The sequence below is a fragment of the Cervus canadensis genome, chromosome 10 (genome assembly GCF_019320065.1).
Source record: "Cervus canadensis isolate Bull #8, Minnesota chromosome 10, ASM1932006v1, whole genome shotgun sequence".
NCBI classification, from domain to species: Eukaryota; Metazoa; Chordata; class Mammalia; order Artiodactyla; family Cervidae; genus Cervus; species Cervus canadensis.
In genome coordinates, this window is record NC_057395.1 from 60,124,463 (window position 1) to 60,144,166 (window position 19,704).

At 40.7% G+C, this 19,704-nt stretch overlaps 2 protein-coding genes across 7 annotated transcripts in view; one reads left to right on the forward strand and one right to left on the reverse strand.

Moving 5' to 3' along the window:
• BCL2L1 (BCL2 like 1) overlaps positions 1-358 on the reverse strand; it is a 50,561-nt gene extending 50,203 nt beyond the window's left edge. Inside the window, exon 1 of one of the 3 annotated variants that reach the window (XM_043480485.1) lies at positions 244-358. The gene's annotated coding sequence lies outside the window, so the exon portion shown is untranslated. Of the gene's footprint in view, positions 1-129 lie in introns of all 3 variants that reach the window. The other 2 variants (XM_043480483.1, XM_043480486.1) reach the window with 2 other exon arrangements.
• A 13,065-nt stretch (positions 359-13,423) lies between these two features.
• Positions 13,424-19,704, forward strand: part of TPX2 (TPX2 microtubule nucleation factor) — a 47,575-nt gene continuing 41,294 nt past the window's right edge. For 2 of the 4 annotated variants that reach the window (XM_043480475.1, XM_043480478.1), the window contains exons 1-2: positions 13,435-13,727; positions 17,502-17,615. The gene's annotated coding sequence lies outside the window, so the exon portion shown is untranslated. Of the gene's footprint in view, positions 13,728-13,748; positions 13,771-17,501; positions 17,616-19,704 lie in introns of those variants that run through there. The other 2 variants (XM_043480476.1, XM_043480477.1) reach the window with 2 other exon arrangements.

A 19,704-nucleotide genomic window follows, 5' to 3' on the forward strand; every position in this document is an offset into this window, starting at 1 on the left:
GGTGGGGTCTCGCCCCGGCGGCCCGCCCCGGCGTAGCCAATCAATGAGCCTAGGTAGCAAGGAAGCAGAACGGCGAGGGCTCCCATTGGGCACAGCGCCTGCCACGCACGGGGGAGGCGGTGCTCTCACCTGCGAGCCCCGCGAGCCGTGGGGGGCCACATACCCCCTTCATCGGCCAGGTCGTTTCCGGACGCGAGCGCTCTTCGCGGCCAAATTCCGCGCCGCGGACTGGGGCCGGCCTACCTGGCTGACGGCTCGCGCTCTCTCTTCCGAACGAGCCGGCCTCAGTTTCCCTGAAGAGACCGGGGGAACTTGCAAGCTCTGTCACTTCCGGTGCCGCGGCAGCGCGCGCGAGCCCGAGACGCAGAGGGAGTGCGCGCCTGGAGGACTGGCGTCAAGAACTGGGCGAGAGCGCCCCTTGGCGGTAGATCTGAGGATTCCGGACACAAGGGGAAAAATGTCTACATTCACATTTCCATGCATTCCTTTGGTCAGTTTAATACACCGATCAGTTTGCATATCGAAAAAGAGTTGCCTTGTGGCTAAGAACCTTGTGTTTAGGATTCTAGTCTTGACGATTTGGCAAGTTACTCAACTGCTGCGCGCCTCAATTATCCTTAACTCTAAAAAGAGTATAAACTAGCCTCCCTCCTTGAGTTATTGTGGTGATTTTAGAGTTGTTATTTGTGAAGTCCATAGTCTGTGCTGCATAAATACATTCAGCAATTATTTATTGTTTCGGTTGCTGAAAAGAGAGTTAGGAACAAGACAAGACATGACCCATGTTTTCATAGAGACTTAAACCCTTGAGGTGAAGAGAGACAGTAAACAACTGAGAAAACAAACAAGGTAATTTCAAATAGTGACTAGGGCTCTAAAGAAAACAAATCAGGGTATTGTCATAAAGAGGGTGAAGGAAGAGGTGGTCCATTAAAATGGGTGCCCTCTCTGCCCAGTGAGGGAAACAGACATTTTGTTTCAACTGTTTTTTTAATTGTTTGTGTAGGGTGCCAGAGATGGCCTCTTTGAAGAAATGACGTAGAACCCAAGACCAGAAGTGTAAGAATATGCCAACGCATTGAAGGAGTGTAGAGAACATCAACCTTAGCAGAGGAACTGCCTTCTACAACGTGTCCTGAGGCAGGAAGTTTCTGGCATGTCCCCGAAACTGAAGGAGAAGCACTGTGACTGAGGGAGGGCAAATGCGGTGTGAGAGGAGGTTGAGAAGTTTACCGTGGGAATGAGTTGGAATTGATTCTAAACATTGAAAAGTTTTATTTTGTGGTAATTTAGTTGATTAAAAATAGGATATTAAAAATATACCAAAGAGCATAGAAAGTCCTCTTCCCACTCCTGCTTTCTAATCCCTGTTCCCCTCACAGAGATCATCACAATTAATTAATTAATTTTTCTGCTGACTGTGTGACATGTGGGATCTTAGTTCCCCAACCAGGGGTTGAACCCATGCTCCATGCAATGGGAGCACAGAGTCTTAACCACCGGACCATCAGGCAAGTCTCAGAGATCATCACTCTTAAGCCTTTCTTCTGTAGTCTTTCAGAGATGGTCAGTGTATTCACAAGCAAATGTATATGTAAAAATGTTTTGCACAACTGGTAACTTGCTATAAACACTTCTACATCTCGCTTCTTTTTGCTGAGCTCTATGTTTTCAGTCTACCCTGATTTTTTGTTTTATTTTTAAAATATTTAAGTATAATTGATTTACTATGTTGTGTTAATTTCAGATGTACAGCAAAAAAAAAGTTATATCCATTCTTTTTTGGACTCTTTTCCCATATAACTCTCCTTTAATTTTTTAAATTAACACACAACTTCATAAAAATATGGGCTTCCCTGGTGACTCAGACGGTAAAGAATCCGCCTGCAATGCAGGAGATCCAGGTTCAATTGCTGGGTAGGGAAGATTCCCTGGGGAAGGGAATGGCTACCGACTCCAATATTCTTGCCTGGAGAAGTCCATGGACAGTGGGCTACAGTCCATGGGGTCGTGAAGAGTCGGACACAACTGAGTGACTAACACTTTATAAAGATATGCCGTAATTTACTTGCCAATCCCCTATTTAGGGACAATTAGGTAGTTTCCAGTCTTATCTTATTATAAATAAAGCTATAACTTGTTCATTGGTTATTTTGCATATGTGGGCGTTTATCTGTTAAGTAAATTCCTGGAAGTGGAATTGCCAGTAACTGAGTATATGAATTTGTTTTTGTTTTGTTTTAATGGATATTGGCAACATGCTCTACATAGCAGCTGCACCAGTTTTTCCTCCCACCGTTAAAGCCTGAGACGGATTATTGCCTCACATCCTGAGCTACACAGGGTGTTATCAGACTTTTTTATCTTCGCCAATCTGATAGGTAAAAACTGAGAGGCACTTTTATTTTTCATTTCTTTTGATTAAGAGTGAAGTTGAGCAATTTTTCATATTTATATGAGTCTTTTTTTGGGGGTAGGTTTTGTCCTGATGAATTCTCTGTTCATTTTGTTCACCCTTTTTTTCTGTTGGTCTTTCTGTTGAACTTTTTTCTCATTGATTTGTAGACTGTTTATCCTTTTTTTTTCTCCCCTACATATAAGTTATCAATAGTTTCCCAATGTATTATTTATTACCATGGGAAAACTTTTACTTTCTATATAATTAAATGTATGAGTCTTTTCCTTTGTGGTTTCCAGGTTCTATGTCATTCTTATGAAGACTTTTTCCAGTTTGATACTATAAAAATAATTCCCTATTTTCTTCTACTTGGTTTCATATTTTACATTTCAATCTTTGTTCCATCATAAATTCCCTTCAGTGTAAGATGTGAGGCAGGAATCCATAAATTTTTTCCAAATAACTACCTAGTTACCCCAGTATCATTATCTTTTACCAACTCACCTGAAATATCTCATTACCATCGTCCATATTCCCAAGTGTATTTGTGTCAATTTCTGAACTTTTTATTATGTTCCATGGAAAGGTTTTAAACTGGCACAGGACATATACTGATTTCCTTTATTAAAACCTGTGGTGAAAAAAAAAATTAAAAAAAAAACAAACAAAACCCTGTGGTGTCACAATCATTTCAAGATGGAAACTTTTATTCTGAAGGTCTACAATGGGCTTTGGGAGCCCAGCAGAGGGCAGAGTAGCTGAGGGGCATTTTAGGTGGAAGGCGCTGCCTGAGCAGAGGTGTGGAGTGTTAACAAGAGGGTCCAGATGTGTCTTAGAAATAAACCAACATGGCTGGGAGGAAGTGGTGGCAAAGGAAACAATGCAAATGTGTTTCCGAGGGTGCTGAACACTAAATAGGCACTGGAGGAGCCAGCCATCCTTTTTGAACGGAAAGGACATAAAGAGATTCATGTTTGGGGAAGACAGAGCATTTGGGGAAGGAAACTTTGCAAGATTTATTAAGATCCTTAAAAATGGTTCTGGAGGGACTTCTATGGTGGTCCAGTAGTTAAGACTCCACACTTCCAATGTAGGGGGCAAGGGTTCAATACCTGGTCAGGGAACAAGGAACTAAGATCCCATATGCTGCATGACATGATCAAAAAAAAAAAAAGACTGGAAAGATCATTGAAAAATAATCTTTGATTGGAATTGAATTTAAGAAAAAACATGAAGTGCAACCAGTTTTATCCACGGAAATGTTCATACAAGGTTATTTATAACACAGGATAGAAAAACTGAGAAGTTCAGTAAAAAGAGTGATGCTTTAAATAGATTAAGTTCACACCATACTTCATGATGTGGAAAAATACTCATACCATAGAAGTTTGAAAAAAGAAGGTTACAAAGCTATTCTGAGAATTATTCTAATTTATTTAAAAATGTACATTACATGCAACATATAGTAGAAAAGATTATACCAGGATGCAAAAAGGTGGTTATTGCTACATAGTCAAATTATGGATGATTTTATTTTCTTTTTTATACTTTTTGTATTATCTAAACATGACTATATTTTGTAAAATTGGGAAATACTGTTTATAAAAACACGTTTGCTGAGATTTAGATGATGAGATGCTTATGGTATAATGTTAAATGAAGATAAAGATACACAAAATTAGATTTGTGACATCTCAACTCTAAATACCATGCATAAGAAAAAAGGCTGGGAAGTCAATATGATAAAGACAAAAGAAAAATGGAGAAAGCCCTTGTGCAGATGCTAAAGAGGAACAGAAACGAGTGGCCAATAAACCACAGACATTGAGGTAGGTGCTCAACCCCACTAGTTTTCACGGAAAATGCTGATGAAAACCTCAGTGAGATACGATTTCACGTTCATCAGATTGGCAAATCTGAAATTCCATCAGATTGGCAAAAGAGAGAAAATCTGGCTTTTTTTTGGTCGATGACTGTTCAGCAGTTAATTCTTATTTTTGGTGTTTTCATAAGAGTCAGTGAGCTCAAGTCCTTCTACTGTGCCATCTTGTCTCCTCCGTCCAGATTATTTTAATGATGTCCTAAACTTTGGTAAATATCTTGCCTTTGACTGACTTCTAGAGCTCCTTTCAATCGGCTCTCAGAAAGCAAACCATCAATCCAGTGCAGGAACTGGAGGAAATGGTGCTGCCTGCTTGCCAGCATCTCCCTCACCTTGGCAGAGGAAAATTGGATAAGATCAAGTATGGTTCAAGAATATGGAATAGGGACTTCCCTGGTTGGTCCAGTGGTAAAGAATCTGCCTGCCGTTGCAGAGGACATCGGTTCGATCCCTGGTCTGGGAAGGTTCCACAGGCCATGGGGCAGCTATGCCCGTGTGCCACAACTAATGAAGCCAGTGTGCCTACAACCCGTATTCTGCAATGAGAAGCCACCACAATGAGAAGCCCACACACCTCTACTAGAGAGTAGCCCCTGCTCACTGCAACTAGAGAAAGGCTGCACGGTGACAAAGACCCAGCACAGTCAAAAATAAATAAATAAGTAATCTAAAAAAAAAGAATACAGAATAACTTTGAAAAAAAAATATTGTTACAGGGTAGAATTGAAGATGCCTACAACCTATGACCCAGCAATTCTATTTTTTTATATATGTTCTAAAATAACTCTTAACACGTGTGACATGCAGGTATAAGGATGTTTCTAGCAGTACTAGTTGTTATAGCAAAAATATGGAAACTATCCAGTTGTTCATTATAGCAGACAATTAACCAAATGGTAGTATGTTTATGGGCTTCCCAGGTGGTGCTAGTGGTAAAGAACCCACCTGCCAGTGCAGGAGACATAAGAGATGCATAAGCATATATAATTTTTTGTAATTTAGAAAGTTTTTTTTTTAAATAGAAAAAGCCTCCAATATTAAAGTACCTTGACCTAGGCCAGGGTCCACTGCAAATGCACAGGATGGAATTTCAAGTGATTTCCCTTTTCCAACTTGGAGAAGAATACAAAAGTGAAAGTGAAGTGAAAGTTGCTCAGTTGTGTCCAACTCTTTGTGACTCCGTGGACTATCCAGGCCAGAATACTGGAGTGGGTAGCCTTTTCCTTCTTCAGGGGATCTTCTCAACCCAGGGATCGAACCCAGGTCTCCCACATCACAGGCAGATTCTTTACCAGCTGAGCCACCAGGGAAGTGAAGAATACAAAGGCACCACTCATTTCCCTCTGCTCTATGAATTTGCCTATTCTGGAAATTTCATATGGATGGAATTATGCAGTGTTTGTCCTTTTGAGTCTGACTTCTTTTATTTAGTATAATGTTTCTGGTTCATCTATTTTGTTGTACATATCAGTATTTTATCCCTTTTATTAAAGAATACTATTCCACTCTATGGATTTACCACATTTTATTTATCCATTCATCAGTTGATGGATGCTTAGTTGTTTCCTATATTTCATTGCTTTTAATTATTGTGTGCAAATTTAATTTCTGTGTGCCAAGGTGTCATCCCTTGTGGCTCAGACAGTAAATCCGCCTGCAATGCGGGAGATCCAGATTCGAGCCCTGAGTAGGGAAGATCCCCTGGAGAAGGGAATGGCTACCCACTCCAGTATTCTTGACTGGAAAATTCCATGGACAGAGGAGCCTGGTGGGCTACACTCCCTGGGATCGCAAAGAGTCATACATGATTGAGTGACTAACACACAAAGTGTAATCATAGATCACAGCCTTGTCATGGTAAAGGGGCTTGTGTAACTTGAAGTTATAATCCAGGGCATGCAGGGCCACCCAAGATGGGCTGGCTCAATAGACATGAATTTGAGCAAACTCCGGGAGATAGTGGAGGATAGAGGAGCCTGGTGGTCTACAGTCCACAGGGTTGAAAAGAGTCAGACACAACTTAGCAATTGAGCAATAACAATGAGGTATCTGTAATCCTTCCTCCAGAATGGACTCCACATCAACCAGGAAGAGACCAGGACACCCACAGAGCTCCCTGTGTTTGGTTGGATGGGAACTGTAGAAGACAGATCCTTTTGATGACTGTCACCAATGGCTCATAATTGTAAACTTCTCCGGGGGTGTCACTGGGTGATCACAACCATCTCACCTGGAGGTGTCCGAGGGTTATTCCGCCACCTAGAGCCAATGACCAGCTGTTGTCTATTCTCCATGAAGTAGGCGGTCTCTACTGAGCTGAAAGGCAGGTCCAGATTTCTGGCCTGGTGACCACCGGTTGGATGGTGGAGGGAGTGACAGATATGGAATGGAAGGGGTAGGAGTAAAATGTTGGGTCTTTCCTTCTCACTTTTTAAATACAGAGCTTGGCTTCCTGCACTTCTCCTTTGCAGACATCTTCTTCCATTATAAGAAATAATAAACTCAAAGCACACGAATATTAATAATACATGGATATATTCTTTTTAAAAAATTAAAGATAAATCTCCAATTATTGTTTCTATCCATGTGTCCTGTTTAGCTCCTTCCCTCTGAAGTTCCCACTCTCTGAGTCTCAATTTCCACAATCTGTAAGATGGAAATACAACATTACTTACATCACAGGGTTATTGTTAGGATGAAATGAGTTATGCACAAAGTACTTCAAAGAGTGCCTGGTATGTGGTAAGTGCCAGGTAAGTGCTAGCTGTTATTACTTCTTCACACCTGTGGGTAAAGTGTTGCACTGTTTTGCATAGTAAAAAAAAAACCATAATGATCAATTATACTTCAATAAAAAAAGTACTTAAGGTCCAGAAAAAAAAACCCATAATGGTTTCATAATGAAAAAAACAAACAAACCCACAATCAGCACTTCGTGTTTTAACTCAATAATGTGCTTCAAAGATACCTCCCTATCAGTCCAGATCTATCGAACTCTTTTTGAACTGAGGCTTAGTGTTCCATCCTATAGACAGCTTACTGAAATAGCCCCCCTACTAATGGACCGTTAGGTGGTTTCCAGTTTCTCACAGCTACAATGCAACAGCCTACTAATTGATATCCCTATTTCTGCTCTCCTTCCCCATGCCCCTGTTTTCAGCATAGCAGGCAGAGTTATCCCATTAGAAGTAGAGAGTAAATCAATGCTCAAAACCCTCCCAGGACTCCCACCTTATTCAGAGTAAAAATGAATTTCCTTACTAAGGCCCACTATCTGCATCCTGCCTGGGAATACCTCTGGCCTCATTTCCTGAAACTCTCCTCCTTTCTATTTGATCCTGCCACCCTCTGTGTTTGTTAGTCGCTTCATCATGTCCGACTCTTTTTGACCCATGGACTGTAGCCTGCCAGGCTCCTCTGTCCATGGAATTCTCCAGGCAAGAATACTGGAGTGGATTGCCATTTCCTTCACCACCAACCACCCTGACTTTCTAGCTATTTCTAAAGCATGCCTCTCTGCTCCTGCCTTTGCACTAGCTGTTCCTTCTGCCTAGAACACTCTTCCTTAAGATATCTGCATAACTTACTCCTCCTTCTTCAGGTCTTCATCCAAATGTCCCCGAACTACCCTATTTATACTTAACCTTTTACATGGATAAGGCCAAAAGAGTCATGATTGAAATTGTGGATAGAGCCAACCAGATGTATCTGCGTTTCTTTCAGGTCTAAAATTCTACTTTGGTGATTTCAGACCTTGATGTCTCCTATTCATAAATAATGGAAACTCGAGACCCATCATACCATATTAATGGATGCAGAAGGACTCTCTGGGGCCAGGCTTACCTCTTGTTAATTTGGGAGGACTTGGGAAGTTCTTGCACACAGCCTCCTGGCATTGGTTCATTCATTCACTGAGCACTTTCTGCCTAGTAGGCCCTGAACACAGCACAGCTTTGATACCCCTTCTCTTCTAGTATAAAACAAGCACATTTACCTTCCCTGCCCATGGCCCTGCACGTACCTGGAGGTCAGTGAACAGCCAAAGCCTAGGCAGGCCCTGTCCTCCCTTTGTCTCTGTCCAGCCCTCTGTTTCTCCTCTTCTTTTCATCCACCCTTAGGGGCCTGGTGAGCAGACAGCTTTGCATTTATCACCTATTATGAGATATTATTTACTTACTTATTTACCTTGTTTAGTGTCTGTCTTCTCCACTAGTATATCAGCTCCTTGAAGACAGAGATTTTTGTCTGTATTTTCACTACTGCATCCCCTCATTTAGCACAGCGACTGACACATAGTAGGCGCTCAGTAAATGTTGCAGTGACTGTGTCTTCATGTGAAAGTTGATAAGTGTATCTCTTGGAACTAAATCTAGAAATAGAAGTCCTAGGTTGCAGGGCACACATGTTTGACATTTTAAATAGATGTTGCCAAGTTGCCCTTTAAAACAGCTGAACCCATCCATTCTCCCATCTTCTGAGTTACCTTGTAAATTATTGATACCATCACACTTTTAATTTTGGTCAGTCTGATGGGTGAAAGACAATACTTCTTTGTTTAATTAAAATTAAAATTAAATTTCAGCATTACTGCTGAGACAAAGCATTTTTCATGTCTTTAATGGCCAGTTTTGTTACTTCTTCTACCAATTGCCTTCCCTCCCACTCCCACCCCCACTGAGCTTTTGTCCTCTTATCACTGATTCTTAGGAGGGTTTTTTTTTTGTTTGTTTGCATTTTGTTAGATGTGTTGGAAATATTTGATTTTGTTGTTTTTTTTTTTAAAATAATTTTATTATTTTTTTATGTATGGCTGTGTTGGGTCTTCATTACTACTCTCTAGTTGTGGTGCAAGGGCTTCTCACTGTGGTGGCTTCTCTTGTTGCAGAACAGGGGCTTTAGAGCTCATGAGCTCAGTGGGGTTTAGTTGCCTTGAGGCATGTGGGATCTTAGTTCCTGGACCAGGGATTGAACCTGTGTCCTGTACACTGGCAAGTGGATTCTTAACCACTGGACCAGGAGGGAAGTCCCTATTTGTTTTTCTTTTGTCAAACAGAATTTTAAAGTTTTGATTTGGTCAGTCTTTTCCTTTATTTCTTAGTTTTTTTCTTTTATCTTACTTTAAAATTTCCTATGTGATGTCATTTTTTTAAGCTGTAAAATTTTTAATTATTTTATATCTTTAGGGTTTTAATTCATCTGAAATTTGTTTTTGTAAATAGTATTGGATAAAAATCTAACATAATATTTTCCCAAAATGTATAGCAAATGTCCTAAATCCATTATTTGTTCCATCTGATTTGAAATTCTACTCAGCATTTACTAAATTCTGATATCCATGGGTCTCTGCTCTTATATTCTTCTACTGATCTGTTGTTGTTAAAAAAATTTCTATGCCAGTATCCTACTTTAAAAAATTGTGGAAAATTTCAAATGCACATATGTTTGAATATGTATATACGTGGGCTTCCCAGGTGTTGCTAGTGGTAAGGAACTCTCCCACCAATGCAGGAGACATAAGAGATGCAACTTTCATCCCTGGATCAGGAAGATCCCCTGGAGGAGGGCATGGCAACCCACTCCAGTGTTCTTAACTTGGAAATTCCCATGGAGAGAGGGGCCTGGTGGGCTACAGTTCATTGGGTCGCAAAGAATCAGGCACGAAATGAGTTAGCACGCATGCGCGCATGTTTATACGTATCGTGAACCTGTCAGTCAGGTTTTTAAAAAATGTTTTATTTATTTATTTGGCTGCACTAGGTCTTAGTTGGGGCAAATGGGATCTTTGATCTTCATTGCAGCATGTGGCATCTTTAGTTGTGGCATGTGGGATCTAGTTCCCTTATCAGGGATTGAACTGGGGTCCCTGCATTGGGAGCATGGAGTCTTCAGCCATTGGACCACTAGGGAAAACCTCCTGTTACTTAATTTTAACAATTATCAATTTGTGGCTAAACTTGTTTCAGCTATACTCCCATCTTCTTTTCTTGGCATACTCCAGATTATTTTGAAGCAAATTCTAGAGTTATTTCATCCTCACCATTTCTATATGTATCTCTAGAAATATTGAAAAACAAAAACAAACCAAAAAACTCTACTCTTGCTGTATTTTGCTTGTTTTTTTTTCTGTTTATTTTTTTGAAAAAACTAGATCTTTTGTCTTTTTGTTGTCCAGTTGTCCCAACTGGATTTTGCTGATTGTATCCCCATGGAATCAATTAATGATACTTTAAAAATCATAATTTTGTAATATGTTAATATTTATGAGACCTGGTATGGCAATTCCCCCTATTATTTTTCAAAATTCAGATGCCAATTCTTCTATTTTTTTCTTCCATGTGAATTTTAAACTCAATTTGGCAAATTCCATGACAAACATGTATTGGATTTTCATTAGAATTGCATTTAACTTTTAATATCAAGAATTTACAGTATTAGAGCTCACCATTCATTAATAAGGTATATGAAAGCATGAGTCACCCAGTCATATCTGACTCTTTTCAACCCCATGGACTGTAGCCCATCAGGCTCCTCTGTCTATGGAATTCTCCAGGCAAGAATACTGGAGTAGGCAGACATTCCCTTTTCCAGGGGATCTTTACGATTCAGGGATCAAACCCAGGTCTCCTGTATTGCAGGCAGATTCCTTACAGCTTGAGTCACCAGGGACACCCAAGCCTCATTTATTTTTATAGTTATACAACAAAGTTTCAGTTTTAAAATTTCCTGAAAAAGTTTTAGGCTTATATGTTAAAACTTTAGTAGTTTTTTTTTTATTATGAACACTGATCTTTTAAAAAAATTTTATGTATTTTTACTAAGCATAATTTACATATAGTAAAATACATGAATCTTAAAGGTACAACTTACCAAATTTTACCTATTATACATCAGTGTAATCATCAGATTCAGATATGTAACATATATATCACTCCAGAAAGTTCCTCAGATTTGTGTCCTTTTAAAGGAAAAGTTAGTTTATCCCCACCCCAAACTTAAGATTATACAAAATCCAATGTATTAAAAAAACATATTTTAAAAAAAGAAATTTCTCAGGTTGAGAAGGGGATCCCCCCTTCCACCCACCCCCCTTCCCTACTTGTGTGGAACCCTGAGGGGTGTTGGAGGCCAAGTTTGACAATCCATTCTTCTCCACAAACCCCCCAAACTGTGTGTACAGTGTTTATATTCACATGCATATTTTGAGGGTGAATGGAATTCTAGACCCAAGCTGTCCAATACAATATTTAAATGCAAATTGGTTAAGTTTAAATAAAATTAAATGTTCCCTTCTGCAGTTGTCTTTGCCACATTTTGAATGTTCAGTAGCCATGTGGTGTCACTGTGTTGGACCACACAGGGTAGAAGAGTTCCATTACCACAGAAAGTTCTATGGGGCAGCACTGATCCAGAGAGTTCATTAGCTTCTCAAAAGCATCCATGACCAGAAAATGTTGACACTAGGTCAAGTCAGTGAAACTTTCCTTTAAGGAGCCAGAAATTTCTCTGGAGAGCCCAAAGCTCATCGTTGTGACAGAGGCTAGGGTCTGCCATGAGTATTACTCCTAGGGCTCCTAAAAGCCGTTAAAATATATCCAGATTTTATGCTTTAGTGACCATCTCCTTTTTTCTTAGAGAGGGACATCTGAATTCTAATAATATTTGCCATGAGAAAGGTGCTCTTGGCGCCCCAGAGCCTCTGTCCTCAGCGTGAGGCACAGTGTGAAGTGGGAAAGCGTTGCAGTGACATTGTTCTTTGGTGTGTGGTCGTTCTAGGTGGGCAAGGCGCTCCTGGAAAACGCACCGGGCTCTTGCTACAGACGGAGAATATTCAGGCGGGCGCAGACGACTTTAGGAAGTAACACGCAGCAACAGAGTGGACCATCCCTCCACACCTAGGATTCCTGGGCCACTCGCGTAACACGGCGCCAGAATCTGCAGCAGGCATCTCAGCCTCACAGAATGCTGGGTGGAATAACAGGGGTCCTGGGAGAACCCAGAGCCAAGACCATCTGGCTCAAACCCTTCTTGTCAACACAAATAGGTCCCGAGGCCTGAGATTTTGCCAGTGTCTCTTGGTTTAGAGCAGGGGTCTCAAAACTCAGTGGGCATCAGTATCAGCTGAGGGGCTGATAGAAAGCACAGATTGCTGTGCCCACTCTCAGAGTTTCTGATTCAATAGGTCTCACGTGGGACCTAAAATTTACATTTCTAATAAGTTTCCAATTATACCGATCATCTGGTCCTTTGAGAACTACTGGTTTGGAGTAATGCTTCTCAATCCCGGCTGCATGTGAGAATTGCCTGGGCACTTGAAAGTGCCAGTGCACAAGCCGCACAGACTAATTAAAACAAAATCCCGAGGGGTGTGTGTGGGGGGTGAATGTTGATCTTTTTGTTCTCGTTGCTGCTATTGCCTCCTAAGTGATTATTGATGATAAATAGGACTAGATGTTCTTAATGCAAATCCCATCTTCTCCACTCAAAAAAATGTGATTTTAAACAAGTTTACTCAAATTCTCTAAGCCTTTGTTTTCTCTTCTACAATATGAGGGTAATAAAACCAAGGATGTTGGTGGAATTAAAGGAGAAAAGAACAATCCTCTAAAAACCGTGGCTTCAGGCACTAACATCTGGGCGTGGACTTGAATGAAGAGTTTGACAGACTCCACAGTTGGCAAAGAATCTAAGGGCCAGTCTATGTTGCATTGCAGGGTGCGTGCTAAGTGGCCTCAGTCGTGTCCCACTCTTTGCGACCTATGCACGTTAGCCCACCAGGCTCCTCTGTCCATGGGATTCTCCAGCAAGAATACTGGAGTGGGTTGCCAAGCCCTCCTCCAGAAGTTGTTCCCAACCCAGAGATCGAACCCGTGTCTCTTAGGTCTCCGTCGGCAGGCGGATTTTTAACCACCTATCCCAAATAGCTTGTAGCGGAGCATTCTGGGCTTTGTAGTAACTTCCTTTGTCGAGTTGTTGCAACCGGCTCTGGCAGTTACACTACATTTCCCAGAAGCCTTCGGGGCCGGTTGTTTCCTTGTCCCTCACCCTGACTTCCGGCGTCGCCAGCATCTCAGGGGCCAATCGGAAGGCTGGGATTGCCGGTTCCCGGCACGCTGATTGGTGCGTTTGTGCAGAGTCTGCGTTCAAATTTTTCAACGGTACTGAATGAGTTCCGCGGCGGGTCTTCGCGGCGGTCGGTTGACAGCGCTGGGCTGAGGCGAGCAGTGAGGAGGGAAGAGGAGCAATTGGGGCGCCCGGCGGCCTTCACCCTAATTTCAAGCGACTGGAGGTCTCCGCGTGGAGGGCGCAGCTACTGGGACGTGTACTGCGGGGGTGCAGCCCTGACCCGCGGAGCGGGAGCGGAGCAGGAGCTGAGCTTCCGGCCTCCCTTCCATACAGGATTTCCCCGTGAAGTTCGGCGGGACCGGGTCTAGCAGGCTGTGTTTGCAGGTAGAGGCAGAGGCCAACGTGGGAAATAGAAGGAGGAATTAGGGTAAGGCTGTGGGCTTAGGGTAATGACGTTACCGTGTCGTTACCCAGCACACAGGCAATAAGCGTTTACTGGTCTCAGCACTGGGTGTTTTCTCATTTAATTTTCTCCCCAAGCCAGTGAAGACGGTGCTAGTCTTAGCCGTCTTTTATAGGAGAGAAATGAGGCCCGTGATCTATATAAATTTCTAGAAATGGGTGATACAGTAGCCCGTCCTCAAGACGTGTGGCCTTTGGTGGAGGAAAACGGGTGTGGCCACGAAACAACTGCATCTCATAACTATTTTGTAAAATAGAAAGGTAAAGGAAGTGAGAATATAGTTGAAGGCGTGTAATTCGACTTGGAGTTGACTTTCTGTCGGGGGATTTAAAATTCATTCGATTTTATCAGCCCTACCCCTTTGTGTGCATCACTGGGTATTATTGCCTTTCTAATTTCCTGTCCTAAGACATTTAACAGATTGGAGTGGAAAGAAAAAGTGAACCAGATTATAATATTGTAGGATTGTTTTTCTCTCTGTTTTCTTCATTGCTGCTGCTGCTGCTAAGTCGCTTCAGTCGTGTCTGACTCTGTGTGACCCCATAGACGGCAGCCCACCAGGCTCCTCTGTCCACGGGATTCTCCAGGCAAGAATACTGGAGTGGGTTGCCATTTCCTTCTCCGGTTTTCTTCATTAGTGGTTTCTTTTTCGCACAATTTTCTAGTACTTAGGTACCAAGAATTTCCAATCAGTCCTGCTCAGGACAAGATAGCATCGGAGTGCTCTACAGATTTCTCTTTAAGATCATCACTTGGAGTTTGCCCTGATTCAGCCTTACCTTGTCTTGATAATCTATGGTCTGTCTTTGAAATTGTCTAATGAGATGTCAAAATTCGAACTATTTGCTGCAATACTAAGGATATTTTTGTGCTGTGGCCTCAGTGTATCACACCCCCTGTCAAGCCACCCCTAAATCAAACTTGAGTCCCTTTGGTTGGTTGTTTTGGTTTTGTACTGTGGGTGTGTCAATTCGATATTAGGTTGTCACTCTTGGGATCAAAATTATTGTGACTCCCAGCTCACTTAGCTTTTTGAGGTTATACTTAGATCTTTGAGGTTATACTCTGTGCTCAGATTGGTGTAAGATAATGTGTGTGTACAGTCAAAGGGTTTCTGGTATGCTTGAGGACAAAAGTCTGATTCAAATTGACAAGTGACAATTAGAACAAGACAAGATAGCATCTGCATATTCTAGTTTTTGTATTGTAAGCCCCTGGCAGTTTAGAGGTAAGAGAGATTGTTGAGGCTTAAAACAAGCAAAGGTAGCTTTGTGAAGCAGGGGGGACACAAACTGCTCTTGATAAAGAGAGTTTAGTTAGGAACCAGGGCAGTCTTGGTGCATGGAAACCACCCATTCAATATCTGTTGAACTGGAAAGGCAAGAAGGTGTTATCTTAAATTGACTACAAAATTTCAGGTATGAAAAACTGAATATATGGAATTAGGTTGATAAATTTGTTTAAACCTTCAAGTCATTTAAATAAAATAGTTATTTTGGCCAGCCTTATGCTTAAGTCTGTGCATTCTGACCTTAATAAAGTTGCCTGTCCTGTAGCTGCACTTAGGCTTCAACAGGTGACAGGATTAGTGGAAGCGTTCTTTATTTCTTGTGATAGGCACCAGGAGAGGGTCAGAGTTCTCCCATATTTCCTATGTGTATTTTTTCTTTAGCCTTTCCCTAATTCCTTTGGAATTGTTGGGGAAGAAAGGAGGAGAAGAGTTTTGTGGGTTTTTTTTTTTTAAGAAAGTTTTTAGTTTTTGTTTTTTTTTTTAAGTCCTTAGTTTATGGCTGAATTGCGTCTTCATCGCGGCACATGTGCTCTTCGTTTTGCTGTGCTTAGGATTTCTCTAGTTGTGGTGTGCGGGTGTCTTCTCTTGGGTACCTTAAGGCATGCAGGCTTCAGTAGTTGTGGCTTGTAGGCGTAGTTGCTCCATGGCATGTGGCATCCTAGTTTCCGTACCAGGGATTAAACCCAGGTCCCCTGCGTTGACAGGCAGATTCCCAACCTCTGGACCACTAGGGAGGTCCCCAGAAGGAGAGATGAAAAAGTCCTTTGGCAAATGAATTTTCTTTGCCATGGGTAAAGGTAGAAAGCAGAGTTTATTCCAGGGACATTGAACAACCCAATCAATTCTGTGAATAGATCTGTGTTTGAGACAGATCACCTGCCAAGGTACTTTGTGAAAAAAATATAGGTAACTGGAAGGGGTTCTGTTTTTGTTTGTTTGCGTAAAGGAACTTGATTGGGGGAAATTAAAGGTTAGTGAGAAAGGTATAAAATTGTATGTAGGAGCAAACTTTAGAAATTTTTTTTTTTTTTTTAATTTTCTTTTATTATTATTTTTTTTTTCCAGTGGGTTTTGTCATACATTGATATGAATCAGCCATGGATTTACACGTATTCCCCATCCCGATCCCCCCTCCCACCTCCCTCTCCACCCGATTCCTCTGGGTCTTCCCAGTGCACCAGGCCGGAGCACTTGTCTCATGCATCCCACCTGGGCTGGTGATCTGTTTCACCATAGATAGTATACATGCTGTTCTTTTGAAATATCCCACCCTCACATTCTCCCACAAAGTTCAAAAGTCTGTTCTGTATTTCTGTGTCTCTTTTTCTGTTTTGCATATAGGGTTATCGTTATCACCTTTCTAAATTCCATATATATGTGTTAGTATGCTGTAATGTTCTTTATCTTTCTGGCTTACTTCACTCTGTATAATGGGCTCCAGCTTCATCCATCTCATTAGGACTGGTTCAAATGAATTCTTTTTAATGGCTGAGTAATATTCCATGGTGTATATGTACCACAGCTTCCTTATCCATTCATCTGCTGATGGGCATCTAGGTTGCTTCCATGTCCTGGCTATTATAAACAGTGCTGCGATGAACATTGGGGTGCACGTGTCTCTTTCAGATCTGGTTTCCTCAGTGTGTATGCCCAGAAGTGGGATTGCTGGGTCATATGGCAGTTCTATTTCCAGTTTTTTAAGAAATCTCCACACTGTTTTCCATAGCGGCTGTACTAGTTTGCATTCCCACCAACAGTGTAAGAGGGTTCCCTTTTCTCCACACCCTCTCCAGCATTTATTGCTTGTAGACTTTTGGATAGCAGCCATCCTGACTGGCGAGTAATGGTACCTCATTGTGGTTTTGATTTGCATTTCTCTAATAATGAGTGATGTTGAGCATCTTTTCATGTGTTTGTTAGCCATCTGTATGTCTTCTTTGGAGAAATGTCTGTTTAGTTCTTTGGCCCATTTTTTGATTGGGTCATTTTTTTTAATAAAATGCTCTTTCTACTTTTTTAAATTTAAAAAGGTAGTAAAATTTTTTTTCATATACAGTGTGCATACTCTTTGTCCTGATATTTGAGTAGGACACACACTAATGACCCCTTGATGTTAGTGCTCCTCAGTTTCAGGCTGTGGAGAGGTTGCTTTGAAGTGGAAGTTATGTAACAGCAAAAACAAAGGGACATAGCACATATACCCTGAAAAACTTTAAGAACACTTTTACACTAATGAAACAATAATCTGTTAAGTTTGGCGTTTAGGGGGCATCATGCTATTTAGACCTTAGCTCTCAGAAGTACTCTGGTTATCCTTGGTGTTTTATACCACCTTCTGTTCTCTGCTAACCTTTTTTGCTACAAAGAACTTGAACCTGTTTCATCATCTTTCTGCTTCTTTCAGATTCTGGAAAAGAAGCATTTTCTGGACTTGAGAATTTCAGAAGAGAGGTGAAAGAGTATATTGCAACTTTGAATAAAGTCTGTAGTCAAGGGTACTGACCAGATTAAACCACAGGTAAGGCTGTGTTCACAGTGTTACATTGAAAAATAAGGGGAATGCTAATAGCTTAAAAATTATTTACGTAATTTTCATTAATCTTTATAACATAACATTTTGGAAGAAAATTTATTTAACATGGAAAAGAAAATAATGTCACCCACTATCCTGCTTCTCAGATAAATTATGGCTAGCATTTTGGTAGATTTCCTTCCAATTTGGGATGGGTGGGTAATGTATATTTGGTTTTAAGAAATCAAGCACTAATAACTATCATTTTTTTCCACTTTATAATTAGGCTATGAAAATTTCGTCATTTCATTAAAATTTTCTATAACGTAATTTTAATGGCTATTATTCCGTTATATGGTTCTGCTGTAGTATTTTACCCAGTGGAATCACTGGTCAAAAAGAATGCATATTTTTAACACTTTTGTATGATACACCATATTGCCTCATAGGATAATTGTGCTGATTTACCTATCCACTGGCAGTGTACACCACACAGGCACAATTTTACATTTCTAAAATATTTAATGTTTAGATTCACGAGGTACAAAAATCAAAGTAATATAAAAAAATTTAGCTTTCAAAATCTTCCAACCCTGTCACTGTCTATCTCACCCCTTGCCACCTCATTGGTAATCACTCTTTGGGGTGTCTGCTTTCCAAACCAGACACCTTTTGAGGGATATCATTCTCTATAAGACTGAGTGAGATTTGGCTAGTATCGTAACCTCCTATAGCCCCACTGTCAGCCCTTACAAAGTCTCTTAGCTTCTTACTTTTGGAACATCAGAACACTTTGGTAAAGGTAAGAGTTGTTATTTGGCCTAGAGGTAAATGGCATCTTTGATTTCTGTCCAGGTTCTATTAGTCATGTAAGAGTGAATTATGGTTTTATAGAGTTCTGTGGATGAATAAAAAAAAGTGGAACTGAATTTGTAATCATTCAGAAATGAAATATGAAAGTTTGGAAGGAAAATGATAGAAAAGTGTGTTTGCTCGAGATTTCTGGACAGTGATGAATTAGAACAAATGTCCTTGTGTCCTGTGCTGACTTCTAAGAGCTTGGAGAGTGAGAGATTGTCACTGGATTTTAAATTGACCCAATTTTGGAAGCTTCATAGATCTGTTTCTGTAAACAGATCTGATTTCAACATAGAAGTTAGCAAACAATTGTGGAAACACAAAGTGCATTAACTTTCTTCAGACTTGGTTTGTGACTTTGATTAACAATTAAAATTGCAGTCTGGATTATGTTGCCATTTGCTGTCTCTTGCTAATCCTATGTATAGGAAAAAAAGAAAAAAAGAATGTAAGTCTTTTCTCCCTGGGTAAAATGAAAATAACTCAACTCTAACTTGTGGTAGTGTAACAAGATCTCTTATCCCTTGTGGAAATAGGAGAGGGTGTCCCTGGGGAAATGGCACTGCCTGGGATGGGACCATTTTAACTATACTTCTAATGAGGTCTTGACTTACTCTATTTATTCTATTGTATTACCATTTATTTAACTCGTGATTTTCCTCCAACAGAACGAGGCAAGACAGTTCACAAGTGAACTGTGAGGTACTGAGATCATTTATCACACCAAAGTTTTTGTTTTTCCCAGGAGCTGCTGGTCTGCTATTTCAACCTTGCTTAGAATGCACCCTTTTCCAGCTTTCCTCCACCCTACTCTGAACCTGCACCTATTGATTTATAGAGCTTGTCATGGCTGGTTATTTTTGGTTGGAGAGTGAAGAGAGACAGGGAGCCATGGAGGTTAATTTCAGTTGAATGTGGAAATAAGTTACATTGCTTCTTTTACAATCTTTCTTAATTACAAGCTTCCCAGTATGTGTTTTCCTTTTCCATTTATTTCTTCTGCTAGAAAAAGTCAGTATTCATCTTTAGCCTGCAGAACTCTGCATGTCTGTCTGTATCTTTTATGTATCACTTCCACCAGCAAGCCTTGTCTGACTCTCCTTCATCTGTTACCCTTTTCTTCACTTCCACAGTGCTGTTTGTTTATCCCTTGTTAGTGCAAAGATCACCCTGTATCACAATTAACTGTGAGTTCCTTAAGGGGAAGGATTATATGTATCTTTTCAGACTTTGTTTT